The sequence below is a fragment of the Bos grunniens genome, chromosome 2 (assembly GCF_055505025.1).
Source record: "Bos grunniens cultivar Pamir isolate PY7600 chromosome 2, Bosgru_T2T1.0, whole genome shotgun sequence".
Lineage (NCBI taxonomy): Eukaryota > Metazoa > Chordata > Mammalia > Artiodactyla > Bovidae > Bos > Bos grunniens.
In genome coordinates, this window is record NC_141166.1 from 63204302 (window position 1) to 63227236 (window position 22935).

General features: G+C 42.2%; 1 long non-coding RNA gene and 1 pseudogene across 2 annotated transcripts in view; both read right to left on the reverse strand.

Annotated features, from left to right (window-relative positions):
* The window catches only part of LOC147378147 (uncharacterized), a 151159-nt gene that overhangs the window by 33773 nt on the left and 94451 nt on the right, over nt 1-22935 (reverse strand). The window lies entirely within an intron of this gene.
* Nucleotides 18524-19864, reverse strand: LOC147378150 (transmembrane emp24 domain-containing protein 10 pseudogene; annotated as a pseudogene). Its single transcript, XR_015151442.1, has one exon. The product of XR_015151442.1 is annotated as a transmembrane emp24 domain-containing protein 10 pseudogene (transcript).

A 22935-nucleotide genomic window follows, 5' to 3' on the forward strand; every position in this document is an offset into this window, starting at 1 on the left:
ATCAATATCTGTTAGAAGAACAAAGCGCCTAGGTGAGCCCATAGGAAAGATTTTCTCCTTTGCTGCAATGGTTAGCGGGAAATTTCTGAAAGTAGGGAAATGGCCTGAAGCTTTGTTTTTTTAAAAATATTTATCTATTCAGCTGCACAGGGTCTTAGTTGTGGCACACGGTATCTTCAATCTTAGTTGCAGCACGCAGGATCTAGTTCCTTGACCAAGGATTGAACCCAGGCCCCTTTGTTGGGAGCATGAAGTCTTAGCCACGACTACCAGGGAAGTCCCATGATCTGAAAACTTCATTGCAAGTGATAAATGTTAGAGGTCACTGGCTAAGGTACACACTATATTCCAGTTTGCCCAGGACAGTCCTGGTTTCACCTTTTGTCCCATGTAATTAATACTCTGATTCTCAAAGTGTCCATGTTTGGAAAATGAGTCATGTGACCGTTTTATCACCAGTCTAAATGAGAGTTGGTGACAGCACAGCGTTGGGATCCAAAAGCAGTCACTCAGACCTCCCAGGTCCCAGCAAGGCACATCACCCAGAAAGAGACAGCCTGAGGTCACTGATAACAAAAAGAATTTAGACATGGGACTACTCTCTCATCCCACCTCCCAACCCTCTGCCCTTCATAGCTTTAAAAACAAGTGCAAAACATACACTCAACCTCGCTTGTCATCTGTGAGCCAGAAAGGTCTTTGCCAGAAATTACGTGCTGCTTCAAACTCATTGGCATGGACCCTGAGCTGAAGATGAAGCCTTTTCTATTGTGTCCCCTGACACCTCAAGGAAGTAAGGCACATTTATTAATGGTTTTATGTCCCCTGCCCTCTCTCTCCATTGCACAGGCTGTAAATTAAATAGGAAAGAGATGGAGCAAGGGAAGTAGAATTTCTATTTATTGGGATCAAAGTCACCCCATCACCACCCCAAATGAGCTTTCCTCCAGCAATGCCATTGAGGCAGCTGGAACTTGGGACCTGCAGGTGCAGCCTGACTCTGCCAGCCTGCCTAGGTCTGTGCCCACAGTCACACATCCTTCAGGCAAGTGGACAAATTCCCTGAGTGCTCAGGCAGTCAGGGGTGCCTCAAATGCAGGTATAGCTGGGATATCCTGGAGAAGGCTGCAACCTGCACTTGAGCTACCTGCTGTCTCAAGGCTGGAAGACAAGAGTGACACATGCCTGAGGTGGCTGAGCGAAATTCAGTCCCAACAGGCTTTTACTGGGTTAAGTGGAACCATTCTGATGTTCAAAATGTGCCCTCACTTGGATGGCTCTATACAAATTCCATAGATCAGTTGGCTTAAATAGCCAACACTTATCTCTCACAATTCTAGAGGTGGGAAGTTGAAAACCAAAGTACCACCAGGTGTCTGGTGAGAGTCTCTGTTGCCACTTTCTCCCTATATCCTTGTATGGCCTTTCCTTGGCATGTGAGCATGGAGGAGAGAGATGTTCATGTCTCTTCCCTTCTTCTAAGGGCACTAATACCATCAGAGGAGCCCCACCCTCATGACCCCATCTGAATTTACCTCTCAAAGGCCTCAACTCTTAATACGATCACATTGGGACTGAGGGCTTTGACACATGGATTTGGGAACATTCAGCCAGGAGCAAAATGCCTATCTGTGGAAGATGAGTCATTTAATAAACATTTACTGTGACCAGCCACAAGACAGGCTGTATTCGGAGCACCAGAGGTACAGCAGTGACTGTAAGAAACTCCCAACCTTCTTCCAATGAGGGGATTGGAAACCATCCAGATGATACAGCTGCCAATGTGTTTATGAATTTACATGCAAAGCAAATCCCTCAGAATCATAGTATCAGATACCATTCCCTGGCAGGCACTGTGGGAGCACTTCACCTTTGTTCCTTCTTCCATTTTAGCCAAGCATGGGAAAGGAAGTTGTAAAGATCAAAGGTGCCAGGAAGGAGAACTTTTTTGTGAACTGTCTCACCTTTTGTTGCAACTGCTCTAGCTTTGGCATCTCAAAGCTCTGGTATCAACTCTCAAAATCTTGAATGAAATTTCCGTGGAGATAGGTCTGTGGCCCCAGTAGGTTTGGCAGGATAATGTTGCTAAGCATATAAGCATCACTTTGAGCTTTCAAATTACAGATTTGAAACCATTATTTGTCATATTGATCCTACAGTGAAATGCACAGTTGACTTCCTTAAAGCCACTGTAAACCTAAAACTACCAAAAACCAAAGCTCCCATTCACCCCAATTCTTAAGGTCAACATGGGTGGCAGTTCAGAGCTGAAGCAAATCCAAAGGCTTTAGGTACAACAGACTTGAGATCAAAGTGATGTGTGACCTTGGGTATGTTACATAATCTCTCTGAAATATGTTTTTTTCACCTGTAAAATGAGAACAGAGACCTTGCAGGTGTATTGAACTATAGCTAATAGATGTAATATGCATAGCACAGAACAATAACAAAGCAACTGGTACTTACTGCCAAAACTAATGTGATTGTCATTGCTGTTCATCACCATCACTAGTGATTATAAGAGATATAATCCTGCATTGGTAATGTTATGTTGTCTGCATTAGTTGCTCAGTCATATCTGACTCTTTGTGACCCTATGGACCTTAGCCCACCAGGCTCACCTGTTCATGGAATTCTCCAGGAAAGGATTCTGGAATGGGTTGCCAGTCCTTTCTCCAAGGGATCTTCCCAATCCAGGGATCAAACCCAGGTGTCCTGCACTGAAGCAGATTCTACCCTCTGAGCCACCAGGGTAGCCTGTCTGCTATGTGTTGTCTGTAAAATGCATTAAAGTATCTCAGTATGAACAGCATCATGTATTTATGTAAACAAGTTAACTGTAATCTCTATCCAGGGATGGTTGAAGAACACCTGAACCACCTAATTATAAATCAACACTCCAAGAAGAGAGAACCTTCCTACACTTTCTCCATTGGTACAGCCACTATGAAGAGCAGTATGGAGGTTCTAAAAATAGAGCTACCATATGGCCCAGCAATCCCACTCCTGGATATACAGCTGGAGAAAAACACAGCCTGAATGGATACATGCACCCCCAGTGTTCATTGTAGCACTGTTTACAATAACCAAGACATGAAAGCCCCTAAATGTCCATCGACAAAGAAATAGATAAAGAAGATGTGGTGCATGTATACTATGGAATATTACTCAGCCATTAAAAAGAATGAAATAATGCCATTTACAGCAACACGGATGGGCCTAGAGATTATCATACTGAGGGAAGAACGTCAGAGAGAAAAGGAGAAATAGCCTATGACATCCCTTATAGGCAGAATCTAAAAATAAAAGATACAAATTAACTTATTTACAGAACAGAAACAGATTCACAGACTTGGAGAACAAACTTATGGTTGCCAAGGAGGAAGATTGAGAGGAAGAGATAGTTAGGGAGTTTGGGATAGATATGTACACACTGCTGAGAAGAGCTAATGCCTATCCTTCTAAACTCTTTCAAAAAATTGCAGAGGAAGGAACACTTACAAGCTCATTCTACAAGGCCAGCATCACCCTGATACCAAAACCAGACAAAGACAACACAAAAAAAGAAAACTACAGGCCAATATCACTGATGAACATAGATGCAAAAATCCTCAACAAAACTTTAGCAAACAGAATTCAGCAACACATCAAAAAGCTCATGCACCATGATCAAGTTGGGTTTATTCCAGGGATGCAAGGATTCTTCAATATATGCAGTCAATCAATGTGATACACCATATTAACAAATAGAAAGATAAAAACTATATGATAATCTCGATAGATGCAGAAAAAGCCTTTGACAAACTTCAGCACCCATTTATGATTAAAACTCTTCAAAAAATGGGCATAGAAGGAACCTACATCAACATAGTAAAGGCCATATATGATAAGCCTACAGCAAAGATTATTCTCAACGGTGAAAAACTGAAAGCATTCCCCCTAAGATCAGGAACAAAACAAGAGTGTCCACCTTACAACTATTATTCAACATAGTTCTGGGAGTCCTAACTACAGCAATCAGAGAAGAAAAAGAAATAAAAGGAATCAAGATCAAAAGAGAAGAAGTAAAGCTCTAACTGTTTGCAGATGACATGATACTGTACACAGAAAACCCTAAATATAGTATCAGAAAATTACTAGAGCTAATCAGTGAATTTAGCAAAATTGCAGGATACAAAAGCAATACACAGAAATCACTTGCATTTCTATATACTAACAATGAAAAATCAGAAAGAGAAATTAAGGAGTCAATCCCATTCACCGCTGCAACAAAAAGAATTAAATATCCAGGAATAAACTTACTTACAGAGAAAGAAAAACTGTACACAGAAAATTATAAGACACTAATGAAATAAATCAAAGATGACATAAACAGATAGAGAGATATTCCATGTTCCTGGGTAGGAAGAATCAATATTGTGAAAAGGACTATACCACCAAATGCAATCTACAGATTCAACGTGATCCCTATCAAATACCAATGGCATTTTTCACAGAACTAGAACAAAAAATTTCACAATTCATATGGAAACACAAAAGACCCTGAATAGCCAAAGCAGTCTTGAGAAAGAATAATGGAGCTGGAGGAATCAACCTTCCTGACTTCTAATTATACTACAGAGCTACGGTCATCAAGACAGTATGGTACTGGCACAAAAACAGAAATATAGACCAATGGAACAAGGTAGAAAGCCCAGAAATAAACCCATGCACATATGAGTACCTTATTTTTGACAAAGGAGGCAAGAATATACAATGGGGCAAAGATAGCCTCTTCAATAAATGGTGCCAGGAAAACTGGACAGCTACATGTAAAAGAATGAAATTAGAACACTTCCTAACACCATACACAAAGGGAAACTCAAAATGGATTAAAGACCTAAATGTAAGACCAGAAGCTATAAAACTCTTAGAGGAAAACATAGGCAGAACATTCCATGACATAAATCAAAGAAAGATCCTCTATGACCCACCTCCTAAAGTAACGGAAATAAAAACAAAAGCAAACAAGTGGGACCTGATTAAACTTAAAAGCCTTTGCACAGGAAAGGAAACTATAAGCAAGGTGAAAAGACAACCTCAGAATGGGAGAAAATAATAGCAAATGAAGCAACTGACAAAGGATTAATTTCCAAAATATACAAGCAGCTCATACAACTCAATACCAGAAAAGCAAGCAACCCAATCAAAAAGTGGGAAAAAAGACCTAAACAGACATTTCTCCAAAGAAGATATACAGATGGCTAACAAACACATGAAAAGATGCTCAACATTGCTCATTATTAGAGAAAGGCAAATCAAAACTACAATGAGATATCACCTCACACCAGTCAAAATGGCCCTCATCAAAAAGTCTACAAACAATAAATGCTGGAGAGGATATGGAAAAAAGGGGAATGCTCTTGCACTGTTTGTGGGAATGTAAATTGATATAGCCACTATGGAAGATGATATGGAGATTCATTTAAAAACTAGGAATAAAACCACCATATGACCCAGCAATCCCACTCTTAGGCATATACCCTGAGGAAACCAAAATTGAAAAAAACACATGTATCCCATCGTTCATTGCAGCACTATTTACAATAGCTAGAACATGGAAGCAACCCAGATGCCCATCAATAAGTGAATGAATAAGGAAGTTGTGGTACATATACACGATGGAATATTAGCCATAAAAAGGAATGCATTTGAGTCAATTCTAATGAGGTGGATGAACCTAGAACCTATCATACAGAGTGAAGTAATTCAGAAAGAGAAAGATAAATATGGTTTTTTAATGTACATATATGGAATCTAGAAAAAATGATACTGAAGAATTTATTTACAGGGCAGCAAAGGAGAAACAGACATAGAGAACAGACTTACAGACATGGGGAGAGGAGCGCAGAGGGTGAGACATATGAAAAGAATAACATGGAAATTTACATTACCATATGTAAAATAGACAGCCAACAGGAATTTGCTGTATGGCTCAGGAAACTCAAACAAGGGCTCCGTATCAACCTAGAGGGGTGGGATGGGGAGGGAGATAGAAGGGAGCCTCAAAAGGGAGGGGATATGTGTATACCTATAGCTGATTCAAGATTGCTGGGAGAAATATCAATAACCTCAGATATGCAGATGGCACCACCTTTATGCTTCCCTGGTGGCTCAGAGGTTAAAGCGTCTGCCTGGAATGCGGGAGACCCGGGTTCGATCCCTGGGTCGGGAAGATGCCCTGGAGAAGAAAATGGCAACCCACTCCAGTACTCTCGCCTAGAGAATCCCATGGAGGGAGGAGCCTGGTAGGCTACAGTCCATGGGGTCACAAAGAGTCTGACACAACTGAGCGACTTCACTTTCACTCACCACTTTTATGGGCAGAAAGTGAAGAAGAACTAAAGAGCCTCTTGATGAAAAGTGAAAGAGGAGAGTGAAAAAGTTGACTTAAAACTCAACATTCAGAAAACGAAGATCATGGCATCTGGTCCCATCACTTCATGGGAAATAGATGGGGAAACAGTGGAAGTGACAGACTTTATTTTGGGGAGCTCCCAAATCACTGCAGATGGTAACTGCAGCCATGAAATTAAAAGACACTTGCTCCTTGGGAGAAGAACTAGGACTAACCTAGACAGCATTTTAAAAAGCAGAGACATTACTTGGCTGACAAAGGTCCATCTAGTCAAGACTATGGTTTTTCCAGTAGTCATGTATGGATATGAATGTTGGACTATAAAGAAAGCTGAGTGCCGAAGACTGATGCTTCTGAACTATGGTGTTGGAGAAGACTCTTGAGAGTCCCTTGGACTGCAAGGAGATCCAACCAGTTCATCCTAAAGGAAATCAGTCCTGAATATTCTTTGGAAGGACTGATGCTGAAGCTGAAACTGCAATACTTTGGCCACCTGGTGCAAAGAACTGACTCATTTTAAAAGACCCTGATGCTGGGAAAGATTGAAGGCGGGAGGCAAAGGGGGCGACAGAGGATGAGATGGCTGGATGGCATCATCAACTCAATGGACATGAGTTTGAGTAAACTCCAGGAGTTGTTAATGGACAGGGAGGCCTGGCATGCTGCAGTCCATGGGATCACAAAGAGTCAGACATTACTGAGTGACTGAACTGAACTGAACTGAACTGATGGCTGATTCATGTTGAGGTTTGACAGAAAACAACAAAATTCTGTAAAGCAATTATCCTTCAATTTAAAAAAATAAATTTTTAAATGGATAACAAACAAGGACCTACTATATAGCACCTACTGTATAGCACAGGAAACTGCTCAATGTTATGTGGCAGCCTGGATGAGAGGGGAGTTTGGGGGAGAATGGATACATATATGTGTATGGCTAAGCCCCTTTGCTGTCTACCTGAAACTATCACAATATTGTTAATCTGCTATACTCCAATATAAAATAAAAAGGTTTTTAAAATTTCAAAAATTAGAAGTGGGGCTATTTACAGGGGTTAATTTTTTTCATTTACTTAAAGTGGAAAGAGTCTTATTGACTCACTGATATTCCCTAGTGGCTCAGATGGTAAAGAACCTGCCTTCAAGCAGGAGTCTCAGGTTTGATCCCTGGGTCGGTAAGATCCCCTGGACAAGGGAATGGCTATCCACTGTAGTATTCTTGCCTGGAGAATGCCATGGATAGAGAAGCCTGGTGGGCTACAGTCCTCGGATTCACAAAGTGTCAGACATGACTGAGTGACTAACACTTTCACTTTCACTGGGTAATATTAATGGCTCATGCTGCTGCTCCTGCTGCTGCTAAGTCGCTTCAGTCGTGTCTGACTCTGTGTGACCCCATAGATGGCAGCCCACCAGGCTGCCCCGTCCCTGGGATTCTCCAGGCAAGAACACTGGAGTGGGTTGCCATTTCCTTCTCCAATGCATAAAAGTGAAAAGTGAAAGTGAAGTCACTCAGTCATGTCCAACTCAGTGACCCCATGGACTGCAGCCTACCAGGCTCCTGCGTCCATGGAATTTGCCAGGCAAGAGTACTGGAGTGGGGTGCCATTGCCTTCTCCCATTAATGGTTCATAGGGAATGTGAAATGATACTTTTCCCCCTTTGCTTCTCCTTTACTTTAGTAAACAGATATCACTATTTTAAAAGGCTGATTTATGCTGATGTTTGACAGAAAATGACAAAATTATGTAAAGCAATTATCCTTCAAATAAAAAATAAATAAATTTTAAAAAATAAAAATACACAATAAAATAAATGAGTAAATAAAAAATCCACACTCCAGAATAGAATAAGATGTTGCCTCTCAGAAGTTTTTATCTGTATGGATACCAGAGGATGCACTGTTTAGCCTAAGGAATGAGAGAGAGCACAGTGTCAAATAAGGCTCTCAAGAATCAGAGATCTTACCCAGTATCAAAAATTTTGATACTTTGTCTTTCAAAAATACAAGCAATTGTGAAGCAGAAGTGATGCAAGGAGGGGTCTAGACCCACCCCTGTCCCCAATATAAGCTTCCTAGATTCTTTTTTGTTACATTAACAAGACTCTGGGGTATGGAATGTAGCCACATCTCTCATGCAAAAGGGATATGCTTAGATTAGGAAATATGTCTGTTTTCACACTCAAATTGTCATATAGCCTACTGGACACTTTTCAGGGAGTCAAAATTTTTGGTACTGGGTGAGATCTCTGATTCTTGAGAGCCTTATTTGACACTGTGCTCTCTCTCATTCCTTAGGCTAAACAGTGCATCCTCTGGTATCCATACAGATAAAAACTTCTGATAAAAAAAAATCCCTAGATTCCAAGTTTCCTTATCATAAGCAACCTTACACAGACCAGGTACATCCTGCTAACAACATTCCACAGGTAAGGACTCCCCTGTTAGTTACCATTAATGTTATCTGCATGGCTTGAAATTAGCATGTTTACAAGAACTTTTACCTTCCTTCTTCCTTTCCCAGAGGCATTCCAGCACCCTGCCCAAAGGAAAGGACCAGGCTGAAGGGCTGCTGTGAACCATCCTTTCCCCACTGTGAGAAATACACCTTCACTGGTTCAGTACATGGTACTCAAGGACTGCAATTGGCTAGAAAGGCAGATGGGAGTTCACATCCTTACAAGAAATAATCTGTCAAACCCAGCAGATTTCGTCCATGGCTCCAGGTCTAGACTGCATTCTCTCATCGCCCTCAACATAAGATGCTGTCACCCGACCCAACCAGAAATTTCTGATTCTGCCATCAGAATACTGTTGCCTCTGCTTCTAAGTGAACCTTTTTTGCAAGGTGCTTGTCAAAGAGCCTAAGAATTGGGTGTGGACTTGACAAAGTTTACAGAGAGAAGTTGTAGAACTCTTCTGTGCCTGCTTCTAGTAAACATGAATTTGGTACTAAATAAAGCACCTATAGCAGAACTAGATGTGAAACATATTTTCATTCTAATTCATCACCTGATGGCAAAAGTGAGGGGAAGGGAGGTAGGGTCCCATCTTCTTCAAAACATCAAATTTGCCAGCAATTATTAAAAGGATGACGTAGCCAAGATAAGTTGGCAGAGAAATTGGGAGACCCTGGTCCTAGTCCTGCTCTCACTCCCTAGTTGTGCTGCCTTGGCGCAGACAATCACCCTTCCAGCCTCAGTTTTCCGCGTGGACCCAATCCTACTCAGATCTGTTACACAGCAATTTCCTCCCTACTCTGACAGCTTTGTGCCCTGTTGAAGGGACTATGATAAAAAAAAATAATAATAATAGTGGATGAGGAGGGAGATGGTAGAAATTTGCTTAAACGAAAAATAAGCAAAAGTTGGGGGAAACTAATTATAGCCACATGATTGTGGGGAGAGGGGACATCTGGGTGGACAGGAAGAAGTTTGTTCTTCAATAGCACCTCTTGTCTTAGAGGAAACTGTGACATGAAGAAATCTGAACAGGTAGAAGGAAACAAGACTGTTAATATCTAGGATGATTATATAATTTCTTGACCATACCAGGACTCTTTTGAGAGTGAAAGGGGACATTATGAGGAGCTGCTTCAGAATAGGCATAAACTGTAACAATCCAGGCATATCAGGATGGACAGCCACCTGACCCAGAGCTGCTCTGGTCCTCACATTGATGGACAAAGTTGGCCATGGACTTGGTTCCTACCACTAAGAAGGATTAGCGAAGGTAGCAATGGTTTCTTTCAAAGCAAGAACACTGATTTTCAAAAATGAAAACATTCAAGCAAATGTGGAAATATCAAAAAGTAACTTGCCACCATCATTTTTTCACTCTTAATGACTATTTGAGCTTAATTGCCAGTCTTATTTTATCTTCTGTCCTTGATGAAGAACTTCAAATCTTGAGAGAAAAAAAGAGATTTTCCCCTCACCCATGGTATGAATATTTTAAATAGACAGACTAGAAAAGATCTTTCAAGCTTCAATAAAAAGGCCACTCAACTAACCAGACTGCCTTTCATACCATAGTCGTCATTAAAAATTAATCTACTAATTTCACCTTTTCAAATAAATTAGGGAAAGTACTACCTTGCTTCAGGGAAAAATGTATTTATTTGCGAGAGCAAGACTGAACTTGAGTGGAAACACTAAATCAAAAGGGTTGTAATGTAAATGTCTAACAGTAAGAAATGGTTATATAAATTCTAATGCATTCATATATGGGAAAATCATGTAGTCATTAAAGCTAATCATTTAGAATTATATTGACATACAAAGATGTTTATGATATATTAAAGGTATATTGAAACACATCAAATATTTTAAAATCTATTTGATACTAAAAACAAAAAAGAAAAAAAAACTGTCACTCATTTTGGGGGGATAATAAGAGACCAAACCATTATTTTGAAAACTAGGACATAAAGGAAAAGAATAAAGCATCTATCTTGTTCTTCCTGTGCTAATTTTCCCCATGGGTGACCAAATAGTGATTGGAGGAAAATTTATCTTTACAGTTTTATTTATTTAGCTGATAAACAATAGATATGGTAGGATTATAATATATAACAATTTTATATATTATATATTGTCTAATGAATTTATAGATGTATCAGTTTTCTAGAGCTGCCCTGACAATGTACCACAGACCAGGGGTCAGGGGTGCTTAAAATGACAGGAATTTATTTTTTCACAGCTCTGGTGGCTGGAAGTATGACAAGGCGTCGGCAGCGCTAGTGTGTCTGAAGTGTCCTTTCTTGGCTTGTGGAGCCATCTTCTCCTTGTGTCCCCACATGGTCATCCCTCTGTGTGCGTCTGTGTCCATACTGCCTCTTTGTATCTGTTGTTGTACATTTGTCAAGTTGTGTCTGACTCTTTTGCAACCCCATGGACTGCAGCCCTTCAGGCTCCTCTGTCCATGGAATTTCCCAGGCAAGAATACTGGTGTGGGTTGCCATTGCCTACTCCAGGGGATCTTCCCAACCCAGGGATCGAACCCACATCTGCTGCATTGGCAGGTGGATTCTTTACTTGTGAACACCAGGGAAGCCCCCTGTTTGTATAAGAACACCTAATGACTTCATTTCAACTTAGCCACCTTGCCTCCAAATACAGTTACATTCTGAGGTACTGTGGGTTGGGACTAGAACATATGAATAGGAGGGGGAAAAGGATTCAGCTGCAAATAATAGATCTAGGTAACATTTCAAAGTGAGATAGCAGCAGACTTTATGTGCCTCCTGGGTGTGTTCACAATACCATTTATGAAGTAGACTTGACTAATAAGGATGGAATCTGAATCTGATCAAGGTTTGAGATTGAACTAGCAATTTAAGGGAACATTATAAATGATGCCATAGGGAAGAAATCAGCAAAATTCAGACAGAAATTCTATAGAACAGATGAGAAGTTTCTTCAACAAGTAAACTGCAAGGAGAAAAAAAATCAAGGTGGAAACTATGGATGAAAAAGATTGAAGAGACATAACCAAAACAGCCAGTTACAAGTAGAAAACTTGATCCTGATTCAGACAAATCACTGTAAGACAAAGACATTTTAACAGTGACTGATATTTGAGAATTTCTAAGATATTGCTGTTAATTATTTAAGCATGAGAAAAATATTGTTATTTCTGAAGTATCTCTATCTTTTAGGGAGAAAGTTACTGAATAAATTATATGATGGCTAGGATTTGCTTCAAAATAATCTGGGGAGGGGGTAAATTAAAATACAGACAAAACAAGATTAGCCACAAATGAACATTATGCAACCATAAAAATGAATGAAATTCTGCCATTTGCAGCCACAAGGATGGACCTAGAGAATATTATGCTTAGTGATATATAAGTGAGTGAAAAATAAGTCAGACAGAGGAAGACAAATACCATATGGTATCATTTTTATGTGAAATCTAAAGAATAATACAAATGTATATGCAAAACAGACTTACAGATATAGAAAACAAACTAGTGGTTACCAGTGGGGACAGAGAAGGGGGCGGGCAAGATAGGAGTATAGGATTAAAAGATACAAACTACTATGTGTAGAACAGATAAGCAACAAGAATACATTGTACAGGGGCTCCCCTAGTGGCTCAGAGGTAAAGAATCTGCCTGCCAATGCAGGAGACATGGGTTCAATCCCTGGTCCAGGAAGATCCCACATGCCACTGCACAACTAAGCCCCTGACCACAGCTACCGAGCCTGTGCTCTAGAACCAGGAGCCACAACTACTGAGCCCATGTGCTGAAACTACTGCAGCCCATCCACCCTAGAGCCCATGTTCTACAGCAAGAGAAGTCACCACAATGAGAAGCCCACGCACCATAACTAGAGAAAAGCCCTCACACAACAATGGAGACTCAGTGCAGACATACATAAATAAATAAATCAAAATTTTAAAAATGATAGATTGTATAGCACAGGGAAATATAGCCAATGTTTTGTAATAAATCTAAAAATTTTTTTAAGATGAGTCACAAATAGAGAGGCAATATATTATACAATCTGCTTTAGTACATATTTGGAATTTTTCATGATTAAAATATTTTTAAATTAGGGGAAGGAAACATTTAGATCATATATATTATGCTTTATTATGAAAAAGGCAGGGGATGAACATACATATACATGTGCATGATCTTAGGAAGAAAATCAAATGGTAACACATTCAAACCTCTAAGGTTGTCCCTAAGTGGCAGAGTTACGAGTCATCACTAATTTTTATACTATTCTTCTTTGTTTACATTTTTAAGGTGTATCAGTTTTTTTGCCATTCAGAAAAATAAGCTACTTTAGTATTTAATAAAATGAAAAATGAACAGTCTTTGAATAAGTGAAAGATCTGCATCCTTCAGGACCTTTGTCGATGGCAATTCTAGAATTATGCATAGAAAAAAGCTTCTTTCTCTGCTCATTCTTACTACTGGAGTCTGGGGGCTATAAGGGCCTCTCCCCCATGGAGTAAGATAGCATCTGAGATCACATCAAATCAACTTTCGGATAGTAAAAATGGCACCTTTCACAGACATGCCATAAAGAGCATAATTGGACCCATTAAATACAAAGCATGTGAGTTCCAAAGGCTACTGAATAAATAATGTTGCTTAACAAAGTGAGATTGAAGTGTGAACTGACCGAAATGAGAGTTCATTTCCCTTCTGAAAATTTCATTACCTTCCTTCAAAGAGTGAACCAATCAGAGCATTCTCTCCAGCCGGGTTCTCCCAGATCCCATCTACAGAAAGCCATGGATGAGTGGTCGAGAGTCATCTTTGGCAACAGTATCCACCAGAAAGCTTCACTGGGGGGTTGGTTCACACACATTTATTCAGTGCCTCCTGTGTTTGGCCCGCTGGTGGAAGGTTGGGGGGCTATGAGGACAGCAGCTAAGAAAAGGCTTTTCAAACACAGCCTTGCTTTGGAAGATTGCAAAGTAGTTGGAATCACACACACATACACACACACTTTGCTGATACTACAAAAGCACGAACAAAATTGCAAGCATTCCCTGCTGTTACGGACTGAACTGTCTCCTCCACCCACCTACCTAGGGGCTTCCCAGGTGGCGTTAGTGGTAAAGATAATGCCTGCCAATGCAAAAGATATAAGAGACACAGGTTCAATCCCTGAGTCGGGAGGATCCCTGGAGTAGGAAATGGCAACCCGTTTCAGTATTCTTGCCTGGAGAATCCCACGGACAGAGCAGCCTGGCAGGCTATATAGTCCATAGGGTCACAAAGAGTAGGACATGATTGAAGTGACTTAGCATGCACACACCCACCCACCCAAATCATATGTTGTAGCCTCAGCCCCACTGTGACTGTATTTGGAGATCAGGCTTTTAAGAGGGTCATCAAGGTTAATGAGGTCATAAGAGTGAGGTCCTAATCCAATAGGACCCATGTCCTTACAAGAAGAGATGCCAGAATGTGCATACACAGAGGGAAGGTCATGTCAGGACACAGAGAGAGACAGCCATCTGCCAGGCAAGGAGACAGCTCTCCCCAGAAACCAACCCTGTAGCACCCAGAGCTTGGACTTCCAGCTTCCAGAACTCTAAGAAAATTAATTTCTGCCAGTGAAGCACCCCAGTGAGTGGTAAACTGTTATGACAGGCCTATCAGACTATGACCCAGGCAAGTCACCTTTACTCACTTCCACACGTCTTCCTTTCAGGAATGGCCATTCTACCTAGGGGACAACAGTAGCAGTGGACACTCCTCTTGGCTGTCCCTCACCACTTCTCAGGATCCCATCCCAAATGTAGGGTGTCTGGGATACCCAAACCCAGAGCAGATCCAGGCTAGGTAGAACCTTTGGGGAAATTAGATCAAGGCCCTCCTCTGAGTCAAGGCCGCAGCGGGGGTGGGAGGAGCACAGCAAGGTGAGGACACACGACTTATAGGAAAACTGGAAAAACTGTGCCCTTTTCTCTGTGTAGGCTCTGCTCCATACCAGGTGCAAGGCTAAGTCAGCAGGGCCCCGTCACCTTGCTACTTGGCCTGATGTCCTTGTGCACAACGCTATGCAGGTCATAAGTGTGGTGTCCTAATCCAAGAGGACTCATGTCCTTACAGAAGAGGAAGATACCATGAATGTACTCCACAGAGGAAAGGTCATGGCAAGACTCAGAAAGATGGCTGTCTGCAAGGTCCAATCCAAACCCTCGACCCATCCTGTTCCCTGAGGCTGTTCACCTCAGCCCAGGGTTACTTCAAGGGGGAGATGGCAGCACACATAGACACAGGGACAGCAACACCTGGGTTCCTTCCCCTCAGACCCCGCCACCAGCCGCAGCCCTGGTCCCATAGGCAGCAACATTCCACACCCACTACCCGCCCGGCAAAGCAGCCCAGGCTAAGTCCGGGTCTTCCCCTAACCTCCTCCCCTGACCACTTTAACTCCCTGGGCCTTTGTATCCCTACAAGGCTTCAGGGGCAAATGACTGAATGTCCCCAGAAGCACCTAGGAGGGAGCTTCTTATATTATCTGTTTGCTAACTATTAGTGGTAGAGGCTCTCCCTAAGAAGCCACCAGGGTGTTTGGGTGGGGGCGGGGCCATTGACCCTCGCACCCCAGTGGCCCCCACCCCCAAAGCTCTCTGCACAAGTGAGGGCTCTAAATGCTTTTCCAGAATGGCCACCCATGCAAAACTAATATCCTACTCTTACTCTAGTAGTCACATCCATTTGGAAGGACGCTCATATAATCATAGGTTGAAGAATCTGACTCAAGGCTGATTTTTTTTAAAGTGTGAAAATGCACCAACACTAGTGTGAGGAAAACACAAATTCAGAGACTGAAGGGTGGTGACTGGGCTCCTCTATGTCTCTCTGCGTTCCTTCCAACCCATTCATGACCAGCTCAAAACTGATCTCGACTCTTCCAACTCCACACCTGAGAATTAAGAATGAGGATGATGCTATATATGAAATCTAGAAAGATGGTGCTGGTGAACCTGCCTACAGGGAAGCAATGGAGATGCAGACATGGAGAGCAGACTTATGGACACAGTGGGGGAAGGAGAAGGTGGAATTATTTGAGAGAGTAGCATTGAAACATACACATTACCATATGTAAAGTAGATTCCAGTGGGAATTTGCTGTGTGACACAGGGAACCCAAAGTCAGTGCTCTGTAACAACCTAGAGGGGTGGGATGCGGAAGGAGGTGGTAAGAGGTTTAAGAGGTTGGGGACATGGGTATGCCTATGGCTGATTCATATTGATGTATGGCATAAGCCACACACAGTATTGTGAAGTAATTATCCTCCAATTAAAAGTAAAATAAAATAAAAAGAATGAGGATGGCCTGCCTCATCATCCAAAAGTATGCAAATAACCAATGCTGGAGAGAGTGTGGAAAAAAAGAACCCTCCTACACTGTTGGTGGGAATGTGAATTGGTGCAGCCACTGTGGAGAACAGTAAAGAGGGTCTTCAGAAAACTAAAAATTAAGTTCTCATATGATCCAACAATCCTACTTCTGGTCATGTATCCAGAGAAAACCATAATTCAAAAACTACATGCACTCTGATATTCACTGCAGCACTACTCACAATAGCCAAGACACAAAAGCAAACTAAATGTCCATTAACAGATGGGTAAAAAAAATGTGGTACATATATGCAATGGAATACTACTCAGCCATAAAAAAACACTAAATAATGTCATTTGCAGCAACATGGATGAACACAGAGATTATCACACTAAGTGAAGTAGGTCAGAAAAAGACAAATATCATATGATATCACTTACATAGTAATCTTTTTTAAATGATATAAATGAACTTATTACAGAACAGAAACAGACTTAACAGACATACAGAACAATCTTATAGTTACCGAAGGGAAAGTGGAGGGATAAATTACGAGTTTGGGATTAACATATACACACTCAGTTCAGTTCAGTTCAGTTCAGTCACTCAGTCATGTCCAACTCTTTGCAGCCCCATGGACTGCAGCATGCCAGGCTTCCCTGTCAATCACCAACTCCCAGAGCCTACTCAAAGTCATGTCCATTGCACTGGTGATGCCATCCAACCATCTCATCCTCTGTTGTCCCCTTCTCCTCCCGCCTTCAATCTGTCCCACATCAGGGTCTTTCCAAATGAGTCAGTTCTTCACATCAGGTGGCCAAAGTATTGAAGTTTCAGCTTCAGCATCAGTCCTTCCAATGAATATTCAGGAGTAATTTCCTTTAGGATGGACTGGTTGGATCTCCTTGCAGTCCAAGGGACTCTCAAGAGTCTTCTCCAGCACCATAGTTCAAAAGCATCAATCCTTCAGTGCTCAGGTTTATTTATAGTCTAACCCTCACATCCATACATGACTGCTGGAAAAACTATAGCTTTGACTAGACAGACCTTTGTAATGTAACATATGCTTCTGCTGCTGCTAAGTCGCTTCAGTCATGTCTGACTCTGTGGGACCCCATAGACAGCAGCCCACCAGGCTCCACCGTCCTTGGGATTCTCCAGGCAAGAACACTGAAGTGGGTTGCCATTTCCTTCTCCAATGTATGAAAGTGAAAAGTAAAAGTGAAGTCGCTCAGTAGTGTCCAATTCTTCGCGACACCATGGACTGCAGCCTAACAGGCTCCTCCACCCATGGGATTTTCCAGCCAAGAGTACTGGAGTGGGGTGCCATTGCCTTCTCCAAATGTAATATATACACACTACTATATACAAAATAAATAACCAATAAGGACCAACTGTATAGCACAGAGAACTATACTCAATATCTTGTAATAACCTATAATGAAAAAGAATGTATGTATGTATATGTGTGTGCTCAGTCACTCAGTCATGTCCTACATTTTGCAACCTCATTGACTGTAGCCAGCCAGGCTCCTCTGTCCATGGGATTTTCCAAGCAATAATACTGGAGCAGATTGCCATTTCCTATTCTAGAGTATCTTCCTGACCTAGGAATTAAACCCACATCTCTTGTGTTTCCTGCATTGGCAGGCGGATTCTTACCTCTGAGCCACCTGGGAAGCCCGTGTGTGTGTGTGTGTGTGTGTGTGTGATAACTGAAATACTTCGATGTACACTTGAAACTAATATGAAATTGTAAATCAACTCTCCTTCAATTAAAAAAAAAAAAAGAATGAGTGTAACACTCTCCATCTTGGACATGATCACAGACTGGGCTTATCAATAGACAACAAACTGCACCAAAGGCTTGGCATGATTTGAAAGACATGTTGTAAAGACTTTCCAGCCCAAAAGGTCTCCCTCACCTCCCTGTCAAGTGGCCACCAGCATTGCTTTATTCCATTATCTTCATTCTTGACCCTTTTAAAATGCAACCATTTCTGGGAGCAATGACATAGAAGCTCTTCCTTTTTTCAGTTCATTTTTTTATTGAAGTACAGTTGATTTACAGTGTTGTGTTATTTCAGGTATAGAGCTAAGTTATTTATATATATTTGGCTTCCTTGGTGGCTCAGATGGTAAAGAATCTTCCTGCAATGCAGGAGATGCGGGTTCAATCCCTGGGTAAGGAAGATACCCTGGAGATAAACATATATATATGCACATATATACATATGTGTGTGTGTATATATACATATATATAGATAGAGAGAGAGATACAGATTCTTTTCCAAAGAAACTCTTTTTTTTTTTTTTTGAGCACAAATGTTTTAATTCTCTAAAGTGAAATTTTCTTTAAGAGCTATCTACAGTTCAAAGCTCATTTCTATGAGGTGTCACAGCCATCACCCTTTTGAGAGACATAAAATTCTGAAAAGGTATCACCAGAAGCTAACTAAACATTTCAGCTAAGGGTCAAGAGAAAGTTAAGGGTGTTGTCACACAGAAATCCAAAGAGGACAATCAGAAAGAAACAAGTTCAACATGGTCATACAAATGTTGGTAAAACAAGAAGAATGGAAACCCAAGCTGGTGAGCAAGTGGGAGAAGGAAAGAAAACATGGTTCAAACAGATCATATGAGGAAACCCAGTACAAATGCTGGCTTTGGCATTATCTAGGTAACCCCTGTTTTTTGTCATAGGTGACTCTAATAATAGTCTTGTTGCAAAACCAGTCCAAATCCTACCGGGTTAAAAAGAAGTCCCTCTTTGACTTCTTGGGTGAAGGTGGTAACCCACGTCCTCCCACATCAAAGAGATCAGTTCTGGCAAGAAACCTCCAAGGTGCCTTGATGGTGCTGTTGGTAGGATGTCTTTTGCCAGGCACGTCCCAGCGATGTTCTGCTGGCTAAGATTCAAGGTGGGAGGAGACTGGGCTTTATTACTCAATCAACTTCTTGGTTTTGAAGAAGCGACGCAGGTAGAAGACCTGCCAGGTGGCCAGATCAATGAGGCAGAACACTGAAAAGATGCTGAAGTACAGGACCCGAGTGTTCGTGGACTCATTGGTATCGCGCATCTCCTCTTCTCGCTTCTTCATGTAGGCGAAATCATTAACAATAGACTCTGAAAGGTCTTCTAGGCATCGTAGCTCCACCTCCAAAGGTTTGAGCTTCTCAACTTTTGCAATCTCTTCGTAATTTTTCGCTTCCACTCCATGCTTCATGTCTAGGATCACGAGTTGGTCAGGTATCCGCCCTGTTCCCTTGCTCTCAAAACACACTTCAAACATGTCATAATCTTCAGTGGTAAAGGCAAACTTCCCCTTGGTCGCATCCTCCTTGGAGTACAGAATATGGCCAGCAGAACCTGTAATCTTGAGATGGGTGCGCAGGCCGCCGGCGCCCCCAGACTGGTCGGTGATCTCGTACGCGCCCGTCACCAGCAGGTCCTTGTGGATCTCCTCACGGAGGCACTTGCGGGAGTTAACGGGCAGGTGGAAGGAGATGGCGAGGACCGAGCTGGGGCCCAGCAGGAGTAGCAGCAGCAACGCGAACGGGCAAGGGCCACGCTGAGCCTGTGGGCCTGAGGAGCCAGACATGGTGTCGGAGACCGTTCGCTGCCCTGGGCCTCGATCGCGCCGGAACCGGGCCCAAAGAAACTCTTGCAATTGCACAGTAGGACAGCAGGCAAAAGAATGGGCTCTGGAGCCAGGCTTAGGGAGTCCCCTCCTAGCTCCAGCACTCACTGATGTGTGGCCTTGGGAAGGTTATTTATCCTCTTCTTGAGTCCCATTTCCTCATCTATAAGATGAAGATAGTCATAGTACTTTCTTTGTAGGCTTACAGGAACTATTAGCTGAGGTCATGTATAAACTGGTTAGCGTAGTGACTGACATGGAGTTGAGTAATCGGTAACATTAACTCTGATTAGTCCTTAGTCAGTTCAGTTCAGTTCAGTCACTCAGTCGTGTCTGACTCTTTGCGACCCCATGAATTGCAGCACATCAGGCCTCCCTGTCCATCACCAACTCCCGGAGTTCACCCAAACCCATGTCCATCAAGTCGGTGATGCCATCCAGCCATCTCATCCTCTGTCGTCCCCTTCTCCTCTTGCCCCCAATCCCTCCCAGCATCAGAGTTTTTAATACTCAAGTATAAATTTGTCTATCAGCTCAGTTTCTTAGAGGATGACAGAAACACAGACATGGTTGGCTTTAATTAAATGACCAAAAAGTTAGTGAACCTGGCTTTTCCCAGTTGTCACCACTTTCTCTCCAATGTCACCCACTCTCAGGCAGATGCCACCCACCCTCCCCATGAGCCATCCTCACTGCATTGCAACCTCCCCTTCTGTGTCTTGGGGACACAGGGCTCACAAAGAAGGTGAAAAAGCTTCACCGTATCCAAAGCTTAGCCAAGAGCCTGCCCTTGGCCTTGCCTGGAAACTGATACGTGAGGCATAAAATATGAGAGTTGTTGAAAAGCCAAGTCCAGAGTACTTTACAGAGGGCAAGGTGAATGTGGCTGAAATTCTGTCCCTCTACACTGGCTGTAAATTTGATTTAATCAAGAAAGCATGGGTGAAGGATTTAATGGAAACTTGTCTCCAGCTTGGAAAGAAGAGTAAAAAGAGAGCGGTTATTGACATTTTTACTGCCTAGCAGGAGATGCATGTCTGGCCCAAGTGAGTGAACCAGGAAATCTATCAGCATTGGAGAATGGATGAGGCTCTGATCAATCTCCCGCCCACTCCAATGGAGCTGGGCAGCATCAACCAAGCTGTTCGCCAAGTAGATGCCAGCAGCTCTGCCTCTGGACTTACAGAGCCACTGAGGGCACAGCTATGCTGGAATTTGTTTGAAAACCTATGAAAGGGATGTTTTCTGTCCCTTCTCTGATATGGGCAGGCTTGGAGACTTGGAGGTGAATCCCCCTAGCACATAGTGAATGTGTGTCCCTCTACAAATTAACAGAAGATATCATAGCAGGAATATCCCCCATTCCAAAATACCTCCTCTACCTTTAGATTCACTGCTTTATCTTCCTATTCTTTTTAAAATTTTAAGTATTCTGGGAATAACAAAATGTTAGCATATATTAATGGCAGAGAGTAAATTCATTCATGTAGTTTCTTTCCCCAAGGTGGTGAATCAAAGGCTGGTTGTTGGGGAAGGTTTCAGTATTAGATAGAAGAGTAGAGATGGTGGCAGACCAACATGGGCCCACAGCATGACACTGTTGCTTGGGAGCCAGCCAACATTCCCTCACTTCCCCTGCATTTGGGTGGCACAGGACTACATTTCCCAGCTCCCCTTGTATTTGGATGGCACCATATATCTTGTCAACGGAATGTGGGCGGAAGTGATACATGTCACGTCAGACTGATCTGGTTGAATATGAGGTGCATAAGTCTCCACATTCTCCCCCTACCTGCCCACTGAGTGACACCAGGCTGGCCTTTTTGTAGACAAGAAGCACAAGATGGCAAAGTCATAAGATGGAAGCAACTTGGGTCCCTGCAACACTCCTTGGAAGAGAGCTGCCTGACTCAGGAGGAATGTGATGTGAGATCTAGGGGTCAGCCCTCAGCATCATGGCCTTGAAGGAGGAGCACTGGCAGAGAACAGGCCTGCGTGCGGCATTCTCACTGGTCTGGCTGTGGGGAGTGAGGGCGATAGCACTTTTAAGAAGGGGGGAGAGTGAAGGGCCAGTAGTTACTCGCACTGTGGTCAAGAATTCTCAGCCTGTAGCCATCCCGGTCAGGTCACAAGAGGTCACTCAGTGAGCAAAAGGAACAGGAATCCAATATGCCAAACAGGAGTTGTTTTATGAGAAAAAAAAGCTTTCTGTATTTGGTTGAGAGTGATGGGCTGTTTTCCACTTTTATTTTGGTTTTGATTTGGCTTTCGTGAAGCCTGAAACCACACCAAATAAGACATCATTTCTCTCTCAGCTTCTCTGCATCCTTATGGCTAAAATGCCAAGAAAAATTGTCCTCAACCCACGTTCATGCTGACACACTCATTTCAGTGGTTTTTTGAACCTCCAAGCTGGGATTTAGACCAGGTTATAAAGGGAGGTTAAATGAGGTCATTGATGGTATATATTTTACCCGATAGTCTCCTGCCCCTGGTATCTGTTACTCTGTTCTCTTCCTATGGGACAGCCGCTATTCTAGGAACTTGGTATTTGTATACATCAGTAAATGGGAAATCAATAAATTAAACACTATTCAAAATCATTCATCTTCTCAATTAGTTTAAAAATCTTTCAAGTCACTTCTATGAAGATTCCTCCAGCCTCCTCTCTCTATAAATACCGGGGACCAAATGTAGGGTGTGAAAGGTAGAAACCATGTCAAGCAAAATTCTCCCACATCCTAGTTCAGGTTAAGGGTTAGCCCAGATCTGAATCACCTCATTCATCCCACTGACGATTTCTGCTCCAAGTCTTCTTAGGATGAGGTCTGTGAGTGAATTGTTTCTTTCCCTATGAAGGCTTTTGAAAGCCCCAGTTGCTAATTCTCTAACGCAGTGAGTTAAGTTCTAAAACATAGACATACACACAAAAAAAGTGATTTATAGTGTATTGAAAGCTCTAATAATCTGTGTTGTGCCAGGCAAATAACAGAAAACACCACCAGCGAAGTGAAGCAAAAAAGAAGTTTAATTTCAGTGCATTGGCTAGCTCACAGAATCGATGAAGCCTGGA